The sequence below is a fragment of the Sinocyclocheilus anshuiensis genome, unplaced genomic scaffold, assembly GCF_001515605.1.
Source record: "Sinocyclocheilus anshuiensis isolate Anshui unplaced genomic scaffold, SAMN03320099.WGS_v1.1 scaffold1153, whole genome shotgun sequence".
NCBI classification, from domain to species: Eukaryota; Metazoa; Chordata; class Actinopteri; order Cypriniformes; family Cyprinidae; genus Sinocyclocheilus; species Sinocyclocheilus anshuiensis.
This window is the reverse complement of record NW_015557158.1, coordinates 1-22,053: the sequence shown is the minus strand read 5'-3', so window position 1 is coordinate 22,053 and position 22,053 is coordinate 1. Positions and strand designations below refer to the sequence as shown.

Genomic DNA, 22,053 nt, shown 5'->3' with positions numbered 1-22,053 from the left:
GAAGGTTACGGCGCGGTCTCTGGGTCATGCGATGTCCACTATGGTGGTCCAGGAGCGCCATCTCTGGCTGTGTCTGGCCGACATGCGCGAGACGGACAAGACACGATTCTTGAACGCCCCCGTGTCCCAGACCAGACTTTTCGGTGACACGGCTGAGAACTTCGCCCAGCAGTTCTCCGCCGCCCAAAAGCAGACTAAGGCCATCAGGTACATCCTGCCCCCGGCGTGCAGCTGCTGCCTCCACATGGCCACCGGTAGCAGCGCCTCAGCCATCACGGCCGCCGGGGGCAGCGCCTCAGCCCGCTCGTCACCGAGGGCGGCCCCCGGCCGCCGCCCCCGCTCCTGCGCAGCGTCCGCAGCAGCCTCCAGCAAAACTGCGCCGAGGAGCCGGTCGCAGGGCAGCCGCCCCGCCCGTCCAGGCCCCCGCCAGACCTGGTCGTAAGCGAAAGAGCAAGAAGCCCGGAGACGGGCGACCCAGAGATGGACGGTATCTCTCCTCGGGATATGGTGAACGCACCACTCCCTCCCTCGGAGGAGGGCTGGCGAAGGACGCGATAGAGCCGGTTCCTCCAGCAGATATGAGGACGGGGTTTTACAGTCCTTACTTCACTGTACCCAAGAAAGGCGGTGGGTTGAGAACTATCTTGGATCTGCGCGTCTTGAACCGGGCCCTTCACAGGCTCCCGTTCAAGATGCTCACGCAGAAATGCATCTTCAGGTATATCCGAAATGAAAAAAAAAAAAAAAAAAAAAACATTATCAAATGAAATTAAAGTACATTTATTTAATTGAAATAAAAATAATAATAAAAAAAATAAACATGCAAGGAGCACGACTGTGTACTTTTACTTTTCATTATTACAAAGAAAATATTTTGAAGAATGTACGTAACCAAAGAATTGCTGGTCCCCATTGACTTCCATAGTAATTATCAATGGGGTCCATCAACTGTTTAGTTGACTGTATTTTTCAAAATATCTTCTATGTTTGGCAGAAGAAAGAAATTCATAAAAGTTTGGAACAACTTTAGGGTGAGTAAATGATGAATGATACATTTTTATTTTTGGGTGAACCATCCCTTTAAGTGTGTTGAGGAACGTAGTAATGAAAATGTACTCTCTTTAAGAACACTTTAAGTTTTCTATTTCACTAATATTATATTTTCTGCAAGTATTCAAAGATTTTACAGTATGTATATATATATATATATGTCCAGAATGTGCGGTTGCAGTTGCATAACACAGTAATAATACAGTATCAAATCACAATCACACACACACACACACACACACACACAAACCTATAACAGATAACTATAACAGATAATATTGGTTGAACATATAGGTTTTGAGTTTAGACTTAAATTCGTGGAGTGTGGTTATTGTCTGAAGAGCCAGGGGCAATGTGTTCCAAAGTTTTGGAGCCGTAACAGAGAAAGATCTACCCCCCATAGATAATAGGCAAAATCTCAGAACACATAGAAGTCCATCTCCAGATGATCGAAGTGGACGAGAGGGAATATATGGAGAAAGCAGGTCAGCGAGATAGGTAGGTGCAAGAACATGGAGTGACTTAAAGGCAGTGGTGTATAAAGTACCTGAAAGCCATACTCAAGTAAAAGTACAGATATCTTACCAGAAAATGACTTTGGTAGAAGTTGAAGTCACCGTTCAGAATATTACTTGAGTAAAAGTCTTAAAGTATGTGATATTTATTGTACTTACTGTAAGTACGAAAATTATTTTTGAAAACGTAAACCTTAAATTTTGAGTTTTAATAGACTAATAAATCACGTGCATGCACTCTGTCTCTGTTTGTGTGATTTGGTGATATACTTGATTATGTCAGATCGCACATAATTACAACAACACTTACAATATTATCACAGAATATATACTGTATAGCCTATCGCACACCCCAGACTCGACTTGAGTCTGAAAATGAAATCATCCACGGTTGTGCGCGCACTTGTTTGCACATGAGGAAAGGTGTCACACCAGACCACTGATTCGCCAATATATGGAGAAAGCAGGTCAGAGAGATAGGTAGGTGCAAGACCATGGAGTGACTTAAAGGTAAGCAGAATAATTTTATAAATGATACGAGAGGACACAGGTACCCAGTGGAGGTTGAATAGAATAGGAGTGATATGTGCAGACCGTTTAGTGTGTTAGCTTTCTCGAATTTCAGAATTTTGAATATATTGCAATCGAGAGATGGAGCGTACTGGTAATCCGGAAAAAAAGAGTGTTACAGTAATCAAGGCAGGATGTGATTAAAGCATGTACTAGTAATTCAGCATATTTTGGGCTGATGAAGCAACAGAGTTTGGCAATACGGCGAAGTTGAAAAAATGCAGCTTTGGAGAGCCTACTAATATAAGCATCTAGGTTTAGAGAAGTGTCAAGAATGATACCTAAGTTTTTAACTGTGGCAGATGGAATAATTGATGTGGCTTCAAGGTCAAATCTAGGGACATTTGTTATGTTTTTTTGTTACAGTTGGGGGCCCGACAAGTAAGATATCTGTTGTAGTCAAATTCAAACTGAGAGAGTTGGAGCTAAACCAGGTCTTTAACTCATTGACACATGACAATAGAGGTGCAATCTGGTGAATAGAGTCAGGTCGGCAGGAAGTGTATATCTGAATTCCACGCCCAGGAAGAGGCCACGCCTCTGAAGGCCCAGGGAGGAGTAAGCTAGTGTGATAGCGTCAACTAACCATCGAGAAATCCTCTGCTTTGTGCCCGGGGACCCTTTGGTGCGGCCACCAAAGCATACAAAAAGTTGTTTCGAACGCCTTTTAATTCATTGACACATGACAATAGAGTAGCGGTCTGGTGAATAGAGTCAGGTCGGCAAGAAGTATATATCTGAATATCATCGGCATAGCAGTGGTACTGAAAACGATGGCAGCGAATAATTTGTCCGAGGGGCATAATATAAATGATAAATAATAATGGCCCTAGGACTGAGCCCTGTGGCACACTCTGTTTAAGAGTGACAGAGGGCGATTTATAGTTATGTATGGTGTTGTAGTATTATCTGTCTGTCAAATATGAGGAAAACCAGGATAACGCAGCTCCTGAGATGCCGATCTCTGAGAGGCGCATGAGTAATAGCTTATGAGAGACAGTATCAAAAGCTGAGCTGAGATCGAGTAGTAGAAGTATAGAAAGATTGCCCGAATCACCAGAAAGGAGGAGGTCATTTATAACCATTACTAGAGCAGTTTCAGTACTATGTTGCGAACGAAAACCTGACTGAAATATATCAAAGTGTTCATTGAGAGCTATAAATGACTGCAATTGAGCGGCAACAACCTTTTCCATGATTTTTGAAACAAACGGTAGGTTGGAGATTGGACGATAATTAGTGTAATCAGTTGGGTCTATATTTGGCTTTTTAAGAATAGGAGTAACAGCAGCAGTTTTAAGTGAAACTGGAACAGTGGCAGAGGTAAGAGACATGTTTACAAGATGTGAAATTGGAGCAGAAATGACAGAGGTGAAGTGTTTCAAAAGGAATGTTGGTGCAGGGTCAGCCGGGCAGGAAGGAGAATTGGATTTCAGTATTATTTCACTAATTAAGGTGGGATTAGACAAAGAGAAGTTATCGAGCGTTTGAATAGACCGAGCTACCTCACAAGTGGAAGTGGTCAGTTCTGCACCAAATGACCCACATAAAGCGTCCAGCTTGCCCTGAAAATTGGTGTAAAAAAGAACAGCATAGATCATCAGATTCTCGTTGAAAGGCATTATGCATGGGAGCCAGAACTAGCCTATTCACCGTGCTAAAAAGTGATTTAGGCCTATTGTTTGCTTTGTTAATAATTTTGGAAATATAGGAAGAGTGAGCTGCGTTCAAGGCAGTTTTATAGTGCTTAACATGATCTGAAATTGCCTGAAAGTGTACTGTTAAACCTGTTTTCCTAAAAAGGTGTTCAAGTTGCCTGCCTTTTGCTTTCATAGCACGTAGCTCATTGTTAAACAATGGAGAGGAGTGGGACATGGGAACAGACCTAGTCCTAATTGGAGCAAACTCGTCTAAAACATCAGCAATAGCAGAGTGATACAAATCAGATATATTGGATGGACAGGTAAAATTGAAAACATCAGAAATAACAGATGAATCAATAGAGGCAGTAAATGTATCAACATTGATAGCATTGAACTTATGATAAGAAATGGTTATGTTGTCAGTACATTTGGTTGGATAAATTAGTGTAAAGTCAAAAGTAATAAGCTTATGATCAGAAATAGGAGTAGCCAGACCACTAATGGAGATATTGTTCAAACCTGATGTACAGACTAAGTCAAGCGTATGACCATGAGTGTGAGTAGGGAAGTTGACATTCTGATAAAGATCGAAGCAGTCCAGAACAGTCTTTAGTTGAGTACTATTAAAACAGTGTGTATCAACATGGAATTTAAAGTCAACAAGTAAGATGACCTGGGCTGATGTTGCACAAGCAAGCATTAATAGTTCACTGAGTTCAGAGAAAAAGTCGTTTTGTTGTTTGGGTGGTCTATAAATCAAAATAATTGTGAGGGAACGATTTGAGCCGACCTTCAGAACCATGTATTCAAAAGTCGTAGCACAATGAAAATCCATCTGACTGAGTGTTATGGAGTTACAACAGATGACCGCAAGGCCACCCCCTTTACTAGATACACGCGGCTTAGACAAGTACTGATATCCATTTGGTGTAAGCAGATTAAGATGGATGAAATCATCAGGTGTTTGCCAGGTCTCAGTAAGAAATAACATGTCCAAGTCGGTATCCGCAATTAGTTCGTTTAGATAGGGGCCCTTGTCCGAGATGGAGCGACAGCTAAGCAGGGCAAAGTGGTTATGCAGTACTCCTATGTTGCCGGTGAAGTTGACGTTTGATTCTGACTTTTTTTACATAGACAAGCATTCGCGATAGATGACAGTCTCTTGGTAGACGTTTTGATTTAACCAAAGCTCTGTTACTAGACCAGATGCTCGGAATAGCAGTAGGTTTTGGCTGCTGAAAGTTAAAAATCCTTCTGACTGACCGATGTATGTAACGCGGATGTCGGCTGATCCCGAGCGAGCGGCAGTGCTTGTATGTCGCAGAGTCGAGGCGTGAGTGCCCATCCAGTGCCCTGAGTTCGCTAGACAGGTATCCAAATTCCATTTTGGAAGGTAATTCAAAAGTAGTAAAGAGAACCAAATTCGACACAAGTTCCAAAACCTTTGACATGTTGGTGATAGCTGTGAGAAATCCGGCTATCAGCAACATTGCGTTAGCCAGGACCACAACCACCGCAACATTTATAAAAGCTTACGGAGAGGAAAGCTACCCGACCACACAGTAAGCTAGCTCACCTCACAGTCAGTCCGGCAGATGATAGATCGAGGGGTGAGAGGGCTCGCAGCAGGCCAACAACCAGGAGTTCCCAGCGTCAACAACAAAAGTACACTAGCCCATTGCAGTAGAGTGACTCCAGTTTGCCAAAAGTCTGTCAGCCAAGCAGGGAGAGTAAATCCAGTTTTGCAGTTTGCAGAACAAAAACGAGTGTAGTAAAGTAGCGAACACAGACGATCACAAACAAACACATAACCCAGTGCGGAGCGGCAGCCAGACGCGCACAGCATTTCCACACCGGAAGTCAACGATGATATATATACATATATATATATATATATATATATATATATGTATACATTTATTAATATATTTTGTAATTTATTTATTTTGTAAATGATAATTTTTAACTTAAAACAGTTATAAAAACTAATTTTTTATAGAAAAAAGAAAGCACCCTGAGATGAAAGAGTAAGACTGGGATTTTGTCCGACACAAAACAATTATTTTTTTTTTTTTTTACACTGGTACTGATGTAGTATCGGCGGTCCCGTCTGGTGCATATGACATATGTTTCATCTTAGTTCTGTGTAGTGTGACAGATGCACTTGTTCTCTATTCGGGTTTGTATTTCCAAAGAAATTGGCCAGCTGAGACATCTGCACTTCATTTGGGTTTTGAGAGTGTTTTGTTTTTCATTGGCCTCTCTCTCTCTCTCTCTCTTGTTTTCAACCCGTCCCAGAGCTGGCCAGGTCATCCGATTATGGGGAGGAATATGGAATAATTTGTCTGGACCCCTACTGGACTTTCTCCCCTGAGCATTCACTCCTCACACTGTATTCCAATGACTATCCAACCGTTTCCTACCGGGACAAATTTGAGGACACAATACACTACAGCAAATAATGGAAATGGAGCACAATAATTGTTATCCATTGATGGCTTTTGGAACATATTGCCTTTTACATCCTCTAAGCCGGGACTGTCTATATGTTTGCTGCCGACTACAGTATGCATTGTTTACTGGATGGTCTGGGTTGAAGAATGACACCTCGCCGAAGAAGTGAGTATACACCAGCTCTTTTAGATAGAGAACGCTCACCTTGATGTGTCTTTTGCTAATGCAAATAGAACATTAGAATATTTTTTTTTCTTAAACTTGAATGGGTATAACATTTCCTTTAGTAATTATAATAACGTATTCTATCAAGATGCTATAAATCAAAATGTAGTCAGTTTGATTGGTTTAAAAAGGTTTTGACATTGAAATTATACAGAACATTATTCTCAATAAATGCTTTTGTACTTGACATCAGCCTTATTTTACATAAACATAATAGCATTTAAATGTATTGTAATTCTTCCAAATACATCATCTGTGTGTGTGTGTGCGAGCGCGTATACACCTACAGTAGAGATCAATTAATTTCTAGCTGTTTAAATGTGCAGTAGTGTTTTTGAAAATATTGAATCGATTAATATTATTAATGATTATTATTATATTGTAATATAGTTGCAAGGATGCATTAAATTGATTCAAATTAATAAATTGCACTTTAAAACATTAAAATAGAAAACAATTACTTTAAATTAGCAGCAAAATAATTAATTGCACATTATTCTGTAATTAATAACAATTAATAACACTTAACATTAAAATTTGTGATCACAAATATATTTTCACATTGAATCTCCAAATTAATATATAAACAACATAAAGATGGAATATTTTAAATGTATGTTTAATGACTTTTTACTACGTACTCTAAAAGAAGGCAAATATCTCCAATATTAATACTGATGCCTCAGTTATTATTATTATTATTATTTTATATTTATTTTAATCAATTTATGTGGATAAATTGTTTACATATAGACATAAACATTACCGTAAAAATAGTGTAAAACAAAGTTGTGTTTTAATTACATTATATCATAATATATTTTATGATATATAATTATATTTAATTATCTATATATTGTATTGTATTGTACTATGTATTAATTTTTGTGGTTCACTTCGGTGACCAGAAACGTTCTTAAACATTTATTTTATGAAAGAGACATCATTGCATCAGATATTCCGAAATAAATAGGTTTGCTCACTCAAATGAGATGAGAATCAGTGATTAGCGAGCACTCGGCTCTTCTGTTGACATTGCTGTGTCTGTCCTGAGGTTATCAGCTAATGTCTTGCAGCTCAGCTTCATGTATCAGATGCTGTACTCATGATCACTCATATGGAAATATAATTATCTTGGCTGTGTTGCAAAATCAGTACCTTTCATCTCTAAGTATCACCTCAAACTGCAAACAAATGCCAACATACGGCTGTAGTAAATGCCAAGTATGTAAGTTTCCCCCGGTCGAGGCTAGATGTCAAGCAGAGGTTATAATTGAGCCATGCACAATTTACACTACAAGGTGACTATACAGCATAGTTGTTGCACAGTGGATATGTGGACTGTATTCAAGATCAAAAACGGCAACAGTCTCATGAATAATTGATCATACTGATATTTTTTTTCTGTGGTTTTAACTGTTGCTAAAAATTCTCCCACAATGCCTTGTGACATCAGAAGAGAGGGTTGACAGAGCATGTCAAAGAAATGAATGGGATGTTGCACGCAAACCAATGCACTAGGGAATGTTATACACTCAGACATCGGGCGATACAAGTAGCACGTAAATGAACATACAGATGTCCCCGGAGGTGCATTTGTGGGTTTATTTGTTGTCAGAGAATAAACAGCCCTCACAAAATTAAGCAGTCAATTAAGTTGCAACTCGCTTGATGACATATTGATCTTATTTGTGTGTGACCAGGGTGTCTGTAACCCCAGAAAGGTTTTTGATGCTGACGTCATGCGCAATTAGTGGGACTCCGTTTAAAAGTCTGCCTTTTAAAGGAGCTGACAAGGAAAAATTGACACGCCAGCGATTGGTGCTTCACATGGCTATTGATCCCAAAATCAAAGCTTCTGCTTTCCATGACTTTGAGAAATGAGAGCAGTTAAAAGTTTGATGGGGCAAAGTTAAGATGGATTGAGTTGTTTATTCTCCTGTTTCAATGCTTGAAGCTATGAATCAAATCCAGCTGTCAGGTGTCATCCTGAGATTTGTCTCTGTGATACAAAGCAAGAGTAAGCAGACCATAGACAAACTTAACATATAGATCATCAGGCCGCTCTCAGCAGTAGCTAAGTAAGTAAGTCATCACAGCAATAAATTTATAACGAATACAAAAATATATAAAACGTAATTGACTGAAATACGCAGGGAAATTACCATTTTAGTAACAACATAACAAAATATGTTTGTGTGTGGTGCAAAGAAGAATTTAAGTTGTTAATCACTGAAAATATTATGCAGATTATTACTGATCCACTCACTCCATGAAGGCGTGCATTTCTCATTCAAACACACCTCACAAGAAACATGGCATGTCACAATCTGTGACAAAGCAGGTGAGAGCCAATGAACAATCGATTTTACTGCCGTAAAACCTGTCGTAAAGATTCTTGAAGCTGCAATTTTTAGATTTTTTAGATTGTTATTTTATTATTTTTTTTTTTTATTTTATTATTTTTCACTGTAATTACACAGTAATTTACAGTTTTTTTTTCCTCCAAGGGGGGAAAAAATAGTTGTTTTTTTTTTACAGTAAAATTACAAATAAATCATTGTTAAACAGCTTTTTTTCCATCACATATATGTTAAGGTAACTAACAGATAATGTATTACATTTTTATAATTTTGTCATTTAAAAATTACAAAACGTTTATGCAGTACAAAATAAATACGTGCATGCATGCTCTACCTGTAACGGGGCTGACAAGACGTGAGACGTGCGGATCCATATGCAAGCTTTATTCAGCAGAGAGGTCAGAAACACAGGCAGGGTCGAACAAATGGCAAACAGGTATATGGCAGGCAAGACACAAGAATAAGGATTAGAGTTCATATGGAGTTTACCAGTCTCTTTCTCTCTTTTGGAAATCTTTTTGGCAATCTTTTTGGCAATCTTTTAGATTTTTCATGTACATGTTATAAATAAATTCCAAACATGAAGTGTGCCTGTGTGGAAAGTGACTGTGCATGGTCCTTCTTGGGTCTTTCACAAAAACGAGTGCGAAAATTAAAATAGGCCCTATATAATATGCACTGTATATTAAAATTATAGCTTCAGATGCATGATATTTGTAGGGCCCTATGAAATCCGTTTTATTTTTCCCAAATTAGCCTAAGTTTTATTTTTTCCAAAATCTTTTTTTCCGTTTTTCTGGATTCAGCTTTTTTTTCTTTTTCGTTTTAATTTTTCTGGATGATTATATTAAATTTTAACAAAAAACATGTCTAATTAATTAAAATCATGAAACTTGTTTAATTTAACAGCAATTTAGGCCTATTAAATGTTTAACAAAAATTACATTCTTAGGGCCCAAATTCTGTGCTTTCCATTTTTATTTTTCTGTATTCCATTTTAATGGTTTAATCAAAAACATATCTAATTAATTGAATTCATAAAAACAACTTAATTTATTAATTTGTATACAATAATAGGGCCCTATGAAATTTAAATTTTATTTACTTATTTTTTTAGAAATTCTGTGTTGTGTATTTTCATTTTTCTGGTAATCAAATGAAGGCGAAAACATTCATCTATCTTTTATTCCAATGAAAATTAAACAAACCCTTTCATTTTTGTACATTCAAAATGCTACACAACAGAAGTTTACTGTGTAACGAGCAACGTCACGGAATTCGTCAAATATTGAATTAATAAATCAAATGCAATTCAGTACACTTCAATCAAACCGCTATATGGACTAGTGTATGTGAATATTAAATGGCAAACATACTATTTAGCTACTACAGCCGACAACCGCGAGCGTTGCGCGTGATTAAATAGCAAACTAGCAAACGAAACGCGCGTCTGCGCCGTTCATTCCGTCACATTCCGCGTTACACAGTAAATTCCGTTTTTATGAATAGATTCCGGGATTCCGTCCCCATTTTCTACATCGCCCTACTTTTGCTAAGAAGCACGTTCAACGCGGACGCACAGACGGCTGTCGTGGTAATGAACACCACAGCAGCCACTTGTGCATCCGCACTGAACGCGCATCTCGCATATAAAAAGCATTTTAGGGGGCCCTTGGCTTTTGGGGCCCAAGGCGGTCGCCTACCTTTGCCTAATGGTTAAGTCCACCTCTGGTCGTATGGATTCTGAAAATTTGGATTACAGCGCACTAATAAAATTGATTATTTGTGTTGCGTTTTTTGGTGTGTTCTATTTTATGGTTCTATTGTCAGTAACAGCATTTTGGAGAAAACGCCTTTTGTGTCTCATGGAAAACAAAGTAAATATTACATGATAAGCAATGATTAAACAATTGCAGAAATGTTATTCATTTTAAGGGTTTAAAGTGTAGTCTTGTTTAACATGATATTCTTCGAAAAGAGTTGGCAGCAGAAATCACACAGAACAGAATGAAATGTTATCATTTCATATTAAGTAAATGAGTAAACTTAATTTAATAATGCGATCGAAAACATAATGCTATTGATATGACAACTGAATACAATGCAACATAAAATGTTAATGCCGCAATTTCAATATTCATAAGGATTAATTTATAAGTCTGTAAAGTTGTTTATATGCATTTACGTAAAATACATACGTAATACATACAATTCTCATGAGATCATGTTGGTACATCATATAGTTGACAATGCAATTTAATAGCACTAAGACAATTTTAATTCGCTAAAATGTCACTTTTGGAAATTGGAAAAGGCACTAGTTTCATTATGTCAGTTATTGGTTCCATTAAATTCTTCATCCAGACATTTTGAAAGAGTAGAATGACTGTGAAGATTTTCATTCTGTTTTTGGTAGAGCACAGATGACTTTTTGGCTCTATTAAACGATGACTGAGCTTTCAAACATTGTTGGAACTTTGGCTTACTTCTCTCAGTGGTGCATTTAAGTTGTTATAATTTTACATTTTTAAATAGTCCAACTGAACTGCGATTACACAGTATTTTAGTTGTTGGCACCCCTTCGCCTCACTTAGCATTTCGTTTTGACTTGTCAAGCCTCATTTATTCGCCAATTATAAAATCATTACGTGACTAATCACTTCTCCATGCCAGTGACACACTTATGAGCTCATTGAACACATTTTGCCACCTCAGACGCTCGTGAAGGTTGTCCGTTTTGATTGCTTATTTGCCATGTAATCACAGCAATGCCATTAAAACAGAAACGACTTTAACGGTTTAAATTATTGATACATAATGATTAATTATATAAAGATGATAAATGCACTATAATCTCAGATTTGTTTAGACCGTTTAGCTCAAGGCAAAGACCTTTACCAGTTAATGCATCAGATTATTTACAACAATATTTGCAGATACTGCTAGCTTAAAAAGTATATTTTATAGACAACATCATATTTTTCTGCTGGTTTAATGAGCTGTTCTTGCGATTGTTGTTATTTTGTCTGTGAATGCGGTGTTGAAAGAGTCTATGGCGATGTTATCTAGCCTGTGTCATCTCACCCAGAGGTGATGTTTGTTGATACCTTAATTCTTTGTTCCACCTTCCACCTCTTTGAGATAAGTACTCTCTAATTAGTAATTATCACAGCATTGTTAATCACATAGTACAGCCACGCTCCTCGAAATTAATGGTTCGGTCCTGGTTTTGTTGCTAATGGTTTGTTTCTTGGAGACCCGTTAGGTGCACTTTCTGGCAAATTGAATTTGGGAATGAAACATATAATGACTCATGAATTTGCCCTTTCCATGAGACCAAATGCTTCCCTTATAGGGTCAGAGAATATGTGAATTTGCTTACTGCGTAGATTAACCTGATGGATTTCAGTGGTCGCCCACATTGACTTCTCCAAATGCGTCTTGTTTTCGTCGGGGTGGTCACTGGATTTTAAGGTTTATAAAATTATTTCAGAATATAGGAAAAGGATATAATGTCCAAAGTCCATTACTTCAGTTTTGAATGAATTATAAATAAATTAATTGATTAAAAAAATATTTCACATAAGATATATAGTTTAGAAAATGGATGGATTATTCAAAATGATAATATCTAATGGTGTGATGCTTAATAGGTTGGTTCAAATTCCAATTTCTTTCAGCTTCTTTATTTTATTAACACTTGCGTTGTGTTTACTTGTGCTTATGCACCAAAATTAGATTTTCTTCCATGTTTGATTTAAATGCAACAGGTTACTGTGTGATTTTGTTTAAAAATCTTTTCACTATATTAATTTGCAGATGAGATTTCACAATTTTTGTTTTACTTTAGTGCACTGTATATAAAAATAATAATACAATAAATAAGTACATACATATACATAAACATAATAATAAAAATACTAACAAATATTATTATGTTTATGTATGTAACAATACATAAACATAATAATAATATTAATAATGATGTTGATGATAATAATAATAATAATAATAATAATAATAATAATACAGCTAAGAACTGGCAGCTGTGGTTGTCATATTAGTGCAGGCTCTGGCCAAAATCTGATAGACCAAATCTATTATTATATCATAATTATATAGGTGGCACAATAAAAAAGTCACATGATGAATCAGAGTTCATAAGTTGCCTATCCATAAATTATGGACAATACTTATATATAGACATGCACATGGTCATATAACAAAGACAAAAACACCAAGAGGGTAACACACATGACACTAAAATAATGCAATACACATTAAATAAATAATGGGAAATGTAACAAAACACCCTAATGTACATTACTGCTAACAAAAATATTATTTAAACTATTTAAATAAAACAATCATACGTGGTGCTTCATGCAGGGACTTCTGGGAATGTCATTTTACTATTTTTCACTGTAATTACACAGTAATTTTTTTCCTCCAAGGGGGGAAAAATGTTTTTTTTTTTACAGTAAAATTACAAATAATGCATTGTTAAACAGTTTTATTTCATCAGATATATGTTAAGGTAACTAACAGATAATGTATTACATTTTTATAATTTTGTCATTTAAAAATTACAAAACGTTTATGCAGTACAAAATAAATATGTGCATGCATGCTCTACCATGCACATATGTGTTAAATAAATATGTTGGTGCTATAAAGTGATTAGAGTTCATATGGAGTTTACCAGTCTCTTTCTCTCTTTTGGAAAGTGATGTGGCCGTCATTCCCCAGTGCATCATTTGCATGACAGACTGCTGTTTTATTAAAGACCTATATATGTGTGTGTGTGTGTGTGTGTGTGTGTGTGTGTTTTATTATTAATTATTTTTATGGAAATTTGCTTCATTTTCATTTATTTATTTATGATTATTTGATTAATAGAAAGTAAAATATAGTGGGGGAAATATTTGTTTGATCCCCTTCTGATTGTGTACGTTTGCCCACTTATTTATGGGGTTATGTGCCCATGTGGAACACAGCTTAGTCCTGCCACTTTAAGAAGTTACTCCTCATGTCAGCTCGTTAGGTGTATAAGACACATGTCCACAGATAAATATGTTGGTGCTATAAAGTGATTAGAGTTCATATGGAGTTTACCAGTCTCTTTCTCTCTTTTGGAAAGTGATGTGGCCGTCATTCCCCAGTGCATCATTTGCATGACAGACTGCTGTTTTATTAAAGACCCTCTGTGATTTATGCCTGGCTGTCATTCACCATTTGCCCGTGGGATTGCACAAAATCCATTGAAAGTTTCCTTTATTTGATATCTAATGGTCAGGCTGGATTTAATTACATAATCAATAGTGCTGACGAGAAACAAGGTGTGGCGATATAACTCATTATGAAAGCTATAATGGCAGCCAAATCAAGTAATAAGATACTCGGAGTGCTGAAAGCCATCCTCGGTTTCTGATATAGAAGATTGGATGTGTTTACGCTAAAGATTTCATCTAGGACTTTAGTATAGTACTGCAATGTAATTGATGCATGGAATAGTCTTGCAAAAGTCCTTTCGATTGGCTGATTAAAATAAATTGCACTGCCAATAGAAAAATCAAATGCTTTGCTATAGATTTATTTATTTATTTATTTTTATTATTACAATTTAAAATAACAGTTTTTTTTTATTATTTTAATTTATTTTTAAATGCAAATTAATCATGTAATGCAAATAATTATCAGCAGCCATTTATCCAGTCGGCTTCCTGTCACTTTAAGAAGTTACTCCTAATGTCAGCTTGTTAGGTGTATAAGACACATGTCCACATAATCTGTTTCTTCCATTCCAACCTCTCCCACCACCATGGGCAAGACCATGTCAGAGACAAGATTGTAGATCTGCACAAGGCTTGAATTGGCTACAAGACCATCAGCAAGAAGCTTGGTGAGAAGGACACAACTGTTGGTGCGATTATTCGGAAATGGAAGAAATACAAAAATAGCCATCAATCGGCCTTGGTGTGGAGCTCCGTGTAAGATCTCGCCTCATGGGGTAAGGGTGATCATGAGAAAGGTGAGGGATCAGCCCCAAACTACACGGGAGGAGCTTGTTGGGCAGTTGGGACCACAGTCACCAAGCAAAACATTGGTAACACACTACGCCGCAATGGACTTTATTCCTGCAGCGCCCGCAAGGTCCCCCTGCTCAAGAAGGCACATGTTCGGGCCCATTTAAAGTTTGCCAAATAACATCTAAATGATTCAGAGAAGGCTTGGGAGAAAGTGCTGTGGTCAAATGAGACCAAAATCAGCTCTTTGGCATTAACTCGACTCACCATGTTTGGAGGGAGAGAAATGCTGACTATGACCTCAAGAACACCATCCCTACAGTCAAGCACGGAGGTGGAAACATTAAGCTTTGGGGCTGTTTTTCTGCCAAGGGTACAGGATGACGCCAAGGCAACAAAGGAGTGGCTCAAGAAGAAGCACATTAAAGTCATGGAGTGGCCTAGCCAGTCTCCAGATCTCAATCCTATAGAAAATCTGTGGAGGGAGCTGAAACTTCGAGTTGCCAAACGACAGCCAATATACCTTAAGGATTTAGAGATAATCTGTAAAGAGGAGTGGATCAAAATCCCCCCTGAGATGTGTGCAAACCTGGTGACCAACTACAAAAAAAAAAAACGTCTCACCTCTGTGCTTGCCAACAAGGGTTTCTGCACCAAGTACTACATCCTGTTTTGCTTGGGGATCAAATACTTATTTCACTCACTGAAATGCAAATCAATTTTTAACCTTTATATAATGTGTTTTTTTTCTGGATTTGTTGGTTGGTATTCTGTCTCTATACGTTAAAATAAACTTACCATAAAAATTACAGACCCTTCATTTCTTTGTAAGTGGGCAAACTTACAAAATCACCGGGGTATCAAATAAATATTTTCCCCACTGTAAATGTATTTACTGTCACTTTTGATGAATTTATTGGATCTTTGCTAAATAATATACATATGTTATCTTACTGACCTCACACTTTTGAGCAATGCATATTTGAATACACTGGTGTTAACATATGAACATATAAAAAAAAAAAAAAAAGCAGTAGAAGCTTCAGGGTAAATTAAAATGATTTTAACAAATCCTGACTTAATTGTCATGAATTATACACATATTTCGGTGTGAGTGTTTGTATAGCAGAGAGATCAGGCTTTTGTGACAAAATGGGATTGTAGTTGAAGTTTATTTATCTTCTTTCTTTACTTGAAATAGTCCTCTCACCGGAACAACAGATATAGCTTTTATTTTTGTATTAATTCATCTTAACTAGTCTGTTTACGTTGTCACATTTAAAAAACTGAAAACATTAATTTTTCACCTAACAAGATTAAACACCAGAACGGCTCGTCTTTTCGGGCCTACAAGAGGAGAAAACAGAGATTAACACAAGCAGGAACCGAAACTTCACTTAATATGCAAATGCCCGGAGCTGTTGATCTTAGATATGTTTGGATGATCTTGCTTGTGTGTTCTGTCTGCTGTCACGTCTACGCTGTCAATTAGAGCCGCGAGGCTCCAGACAGATCCATCTCGGAGCCCACATGCGCTGTGAAACATCCAGTATCTGTCTCAGTGCTTGGCTGGAACATATGGCCGCTCTAGAGGCCAAATCCATGGCGATGAATTTTCTTTTGTCAGGACTGAGCTAAAAATAAATCAGTTGTGACATAATTTAGATCAATATTGATGGACGTTCATTTATGTTTTGATTTGAGACTGATTTGTGGTGTTTGCTGAAACAGGACAAAGATGGAGGTCTTTGTCCAGGTGTTGAGCTGTTGAAGGTGGTCTCTGAGAACGCATTATCTGACGGTAGCAGAATAGGTATGGGTCGAGTCGCTGGCAGACATGTTGTTTAGTCCCGGCTGCTTTCATGGTCTCTCAAGCTTTCCAGAGCTTGGCGGCACCATTTGCTGCCCCTGCCAACAAATTAACATTTATATCAGCTGTTCTCCCATCCAAAGGGTCCAGAAGCCCAAAGAGGACACCAGCATCATATATTTGAGAGGATGCCAGCACTGCTGTTCATTCCTTTTGTTCCTTTATGCATGTAAGATCAATGTAATGTTAGATGTCACAATCAGCACTTGTGAAAGCCAATTTCACCCATTCCCTCTGGTCTTTGAAGACTTCAGGCTATAAAGGAACACGTCGGGTTGAGTGTAAGGTAAACTCAGTCCACAGCATCTGTGGCACAATGTTGATCACTCCATAATCCACAATGTATTTGTGGAAGAATATTCATTATATTGGTAGATTATATACATAAATATAATTTATAATATTACAAAACATTTGTTTTTTGTTTAAAAAAAAAAAAAAAAAACTGTTGGTTCAAAAGTTTGGGGTCAGTAAATTTTTATTTTTTTTTTCTTTCAGCAAAAATGCTAAATTGAACATAAGTAATTGACATTACAGTTTTTCTCAGTCGCTTTGGTGCATTTCTCAGATCAGAAATTAAATTCTCAAAACTACTTGTTCAACCTCCACATCATCTAGTCAATTGTGCACATTATAAAAGCAGTTTCTCATTCTTTTAAACAAGTTGCGATTGCTTTGGTAAATTCATGCAACATGATTCGAGAAATGCACCAAAGCGACTGAGAAAAACTGTAAACACATGTTATAAAATATTTTAAAATAAGTTTGAATTCTATTTTCAAAGTTCTTTTGAAATTATTAATCAATATTTTGGAAAAAAAATACACAAAAAATAGTAAGCACCACAACTGTTTGCAGCATTGATAATAATAAGACATGTTTACTCAACACTAGTTAGAACGATATAGTTAGAACACTAGATAGAATGAATGAATGAATGAATGAATGAATGATAGATAGATAGATAGATAGATAGATAGATAGACAGAACAATGCAACGGTAGATGGATAGATATAACGATAGATGATATAGCAATATACAGATAAATAGAATGATGGATGATAAATAGGTAGATGATAAATATGATGATAGATGGATACACAGAACAATATATGGATAAATAGAATGATAGACGGATAAAGAGAATGATAGGTGTATAGATATTACAATATAGGACAATATATATATTGATACATGGATAGATAGAATGATAGATAGAACAATCGAAGGATAGAATGATATAACTATATATGCTGTATCTATTCAGTGTCCTGTAGACTTTTGTACTGATCCCAATTTAATTTTCAAGTAATTCTGAACATCTTGATCAGCTTGTATTTTTTTTAGGGTTGGAGTGAAACGCAGCATGACACTGACCCTCCGCTACGTCTCTATACTTCTGTACAAGTAAATTTGCTCTATTAGTCATTATGCCACAAACACTGTCAATAAAGCATATATTTTATTGAACCGGACCATTCTTCTAAATTACATTTTGGCTGACCTGCAAGCAGCTCCTCGATGACTAGGCAGGGCCTGCAATATTTTCTTATCTCTTCAGAAGCATCACACCTTCTGCCAAAGAGTCTGATATTTGTTCTCTTGTTTTCTCTAGATACTCATCATCCTCCAGCCATTCCATCATGTAAACTGCACCAGTGAGAGGAAACTCAGATGGGACAAAGTAAACATTATGTCTGTGCTTTCTGCACTTTCATCAATCTGCCATCCTGCGTCTCCTCTGACTTTACATTGTCAGTTGTGACCCTCTCGTCCAGTGAGAACTCACACTTGAAGGACTCAAAGCAACAAACAGATGGCAACAGCAGCAGCAGTAACAGTCCTGAATGGGAGCACAAGTATACCTGTTCATTTGAGTTGTTTGGTCACTTTTTATTTTGCCATTTGATTTTGTAACTGTACATAAATCAATTTAAGATCTTATAGTTTTGTACATGTGATTTTATGGTGTGTGATTTTTTTAAATAAAATAAAAGACGGGCTCAATTCTAATGGGCTTGTATTAGCATTTGACGTTCCTTTTAGGAATTTCTTGCAAATTGATTTACACTTCTAACAGGTAGTGTCTTTTCACTTCTCTTTACAGAAAAGTTGCAAACAGTACAATTATCGCTATACATGCAAGAATTATTTTCACACGGGCTAAATTTGTCAGAGTTGACAAAGCTGTATCTTACATATCTGTATCTTAAGCTGTCAGCATTCCCAATCATAGCAATGACAGTTTCCTATAGACAGCAAATATCCATTGCAATATATATATATATATATATATATATATAATTACTATTTTATTGTATTATTTATTTTATATGTAATTGTATATTCATTTTTTAAATTATTATTATTTTGTATACACAAACACACACACACACACACACACACTAATTTGATATATTAATATATTAATATACTAATATAACATATTAAAAATAAAAGACAGTGTGCAGTTGGAAGTGTCCAGCTTGCCCTACTTCTAAGTTTCTTCCAGTGGGTTTCAAAATGTCTCCTCCATTTCTCGCTTTCATCTAAACACAGCATTTATCTCTCTGCACCTTCGGTGATGTCATAATGTTGGCCCCTCCCACAGGACCGTGTCCTTTCCCAAGATTCCTGTTGAACACTGCCCTTCTGTTAGAAATGAGAGTTGAATGATTTTATCAACATTAGTTCATGTTTTATCTCTGATTAAAGTGGTGGCTAATGGCTTTTTTTTTTGTCAATAAATCTAGCGGTAAAACTGGGAAACGTAGTGAGAGGTCATCTTGCTACAGTAAAGGCTGTCTAGATTGTATAATACCTTGGATTCTGGGATGCCCGCCATCAACAGGGGTGCTGCATTCATCCAATTTTCCTTAACTCAGACATAGACATTTTAGTCTTAAAAGTCAATTCTTTCTTCTGACTAAACTTGCACCTTAGAGTTCAGACTCATCTTTTTTAGTCTAGCTGACATAAATTTTCCATTAGCGACTGAGTGGCTGAATATGGTCAACCTTATGCACCCCTGTCTCCGTGCCTCTGGAAATCTCACTTAATTTGTATTTCTCGGCACAGAATGTAGACATGTAATGTCACAACCTACTCAAAGGTGTTTCTGCAAAACATCCTCACACTCCTACGCCGCACAATCACTCAGGGGAAACCTCACTTTGTCAAACCATATGGCCAATTTCCAGGGCAATGTTTCCAGTCCCAGTCACAGATTAAACTCCACAGCCGATGAATGTGAAAATCTGTATTAGTCAACAACTGCATCTATTCCGTGTCCAGGAGACATTACTCAGATCAATTATTCTTTGTTACTTACAGAAAATGACCATGATGAACTATTTGTTTATTTCATAGCGGTCAAGTCAATGGCTCTGTTCCAAAACCTACTCAGCCACCTTGTTGTCTGCCATTACATATGTTGCTGTGTCAGGTAATTACCACTCCTCTTTAATAATCATCCTAGCATGGCATACTAGCATATACCTCTTATTATTTCTGCCATATATGGGAGGAATAGTTAGTGTTGAAGTGATTTTTGGTGAGATTTTTTTATTTTATTATTTTTTTTATTATTGACATTTCACATCATTGAAAACTGAATAATGTACTATATACAGAAATAGAAGTATAGGAAAACATTTTATTGTTTAGATAAATGTATAGATATGTGATTAGTGTGCAGATATGTTATTTACAAAGTGTGCAGTTTAATGTAAATATGTCAGATAACTATGTTAGTTGTGATGGACGATGTAGAATTATGAAAGATTAATTGTTCAGGCTGAATATAGCCTGTGGGAAAAAAACTGTTCTTGTGCCTGGCTGTTCTGGTGGTAAGTGCTCTGTAGCGCCGACAGAATGACAGTCATACTCCATATGACTAGTAAGCCAATTCTCAAATAACTTCTATGATGGCTTTTGTTCTACCCGCTAAAATTATAGAAGTACTTGTGCTGTCCAATCTATAAAGACTGTGTCTGTTCCCCGAATAGTGAGGTCAAAATATACATTTAATGCAGGATCTAGAAAAAATCTGATCGTGATTAAACCATAAAAATGTAAAATAAATGAACAAAAGCTATTTTTAAAGTTTGGGGTCCTAAACATTAGATCACTTGCACCCAAAACAGTTATTGTAAATGAAATGATCACAGAAAATAGTTTTGATGTACTCTGCTTGAATGAAACCTGGCTAAAACCAAAAGCCTTAATAAATAATTATTAATCTATTCAAACCTTATAATGTTACCAAAAATATTGAGGGTGATGTTGTTGTTACTGCACACTTTTCCAGCAGCACAGCAGGAGTATATCCCAGAATCCCGTGTTGAGGTTGGTCAGCGCCAGGATCCGGTCCTTTCTGTCCAGCTGAGCTCCATCTTTGAACCATTTACTGCTCGGCCTGCACAGGTCAGAAACATATTTTCACACAGAATCAGCGACAGTCAGTAGACTATGATCAGAAACACATCTGTAACCTACGGAAGACAGTTTCTGTCACAGAATAAACAAATACTTTTTATCTCACAATTCTGAGTTTACAAGATATAAATTCAGAATTGGCAGGAAAAACTCCGAATTGTGAGAAAAAAAAAAAATCAGAATTGCAAGATATAAACTCAGAATTGTGAGGAAAAAAAAAAACAGAATTGTGAGATATTAAGTCGCAATTACCTTTTTACATTTTTTTTCTATTTTTATTTTGTGGTGGAAACAGGGCTTCCATTTTAACCTACATCATTCACTGTTCATATATTGCAGGAGTTCTGTGTGAGGATCAGACTCATTTATCACTGTCCAAACAGATGCTGGACTCACCGTGGATGTCCATCAATGTGACACTGCAGCATGATTCGCTCAGCCTCCTCTAGCTCCGCCTCTGAGGCGGGTTCATTAATTGTAATTGGCCCCCTCTCCAGCCCTGAGGACACACAACAGCATCCACAACCATGACTAAAATAAAAAATAAAAACTCTCTATATCCAATATTTCTCTATTTTCTTCAACAACAAAAAAGAGAAGAAACCAAATAAAAACCTTTATTTGAATAAACCAAATAAAAACCTTTATTTGACCCTCTTACTCTAGCACTTTCTATTCAATTTTAATTCTAGTTTATCTATATGTATCTTCTTTTTGTATTTCACTTTGTATTCTATTTTAATTCTACTTTATCTATTTATCTTCTTTTTTTATTTTTTTTTTAAACTAGCTTTCTATTTTTTCTATTATATCTACTTGTTTTTATTTGTGTGTATGTGTATATGTGTGTGTATTATATATATATATATATACACCCTGCTACGTGTACTGCGTTAGGC

The 22,053-nt window shown here is 36.6% G+C and overlaps 1 protein-coding gene across 1 annotated transcript in view; it reads left to right on the top strand.

Moving 5' to 3' along the window:
• Window positions 1-18,546, top strand: part of LOC107678250 (leucine-rich repeat and fibronectin type III domain-containing protein 1-like protein) — a 148,785-nt gene extending 130,239 nt beyond the window's left edge. Inside the window, exons 6-7 of the mRNA XM_016473456.1 lie at window positions 6,077-6,397; window positions 18,333-18,546. The gene's annotated coding sequence lies outside the window, so the exon portion shown is untranslated. The remainder of the gene's footprint in view (window positions 1-6,076; window positions 6,398-18,332) is intronic.
• Window positions 18,547-22,053: the final 3,507 nt, after the last annotated feature.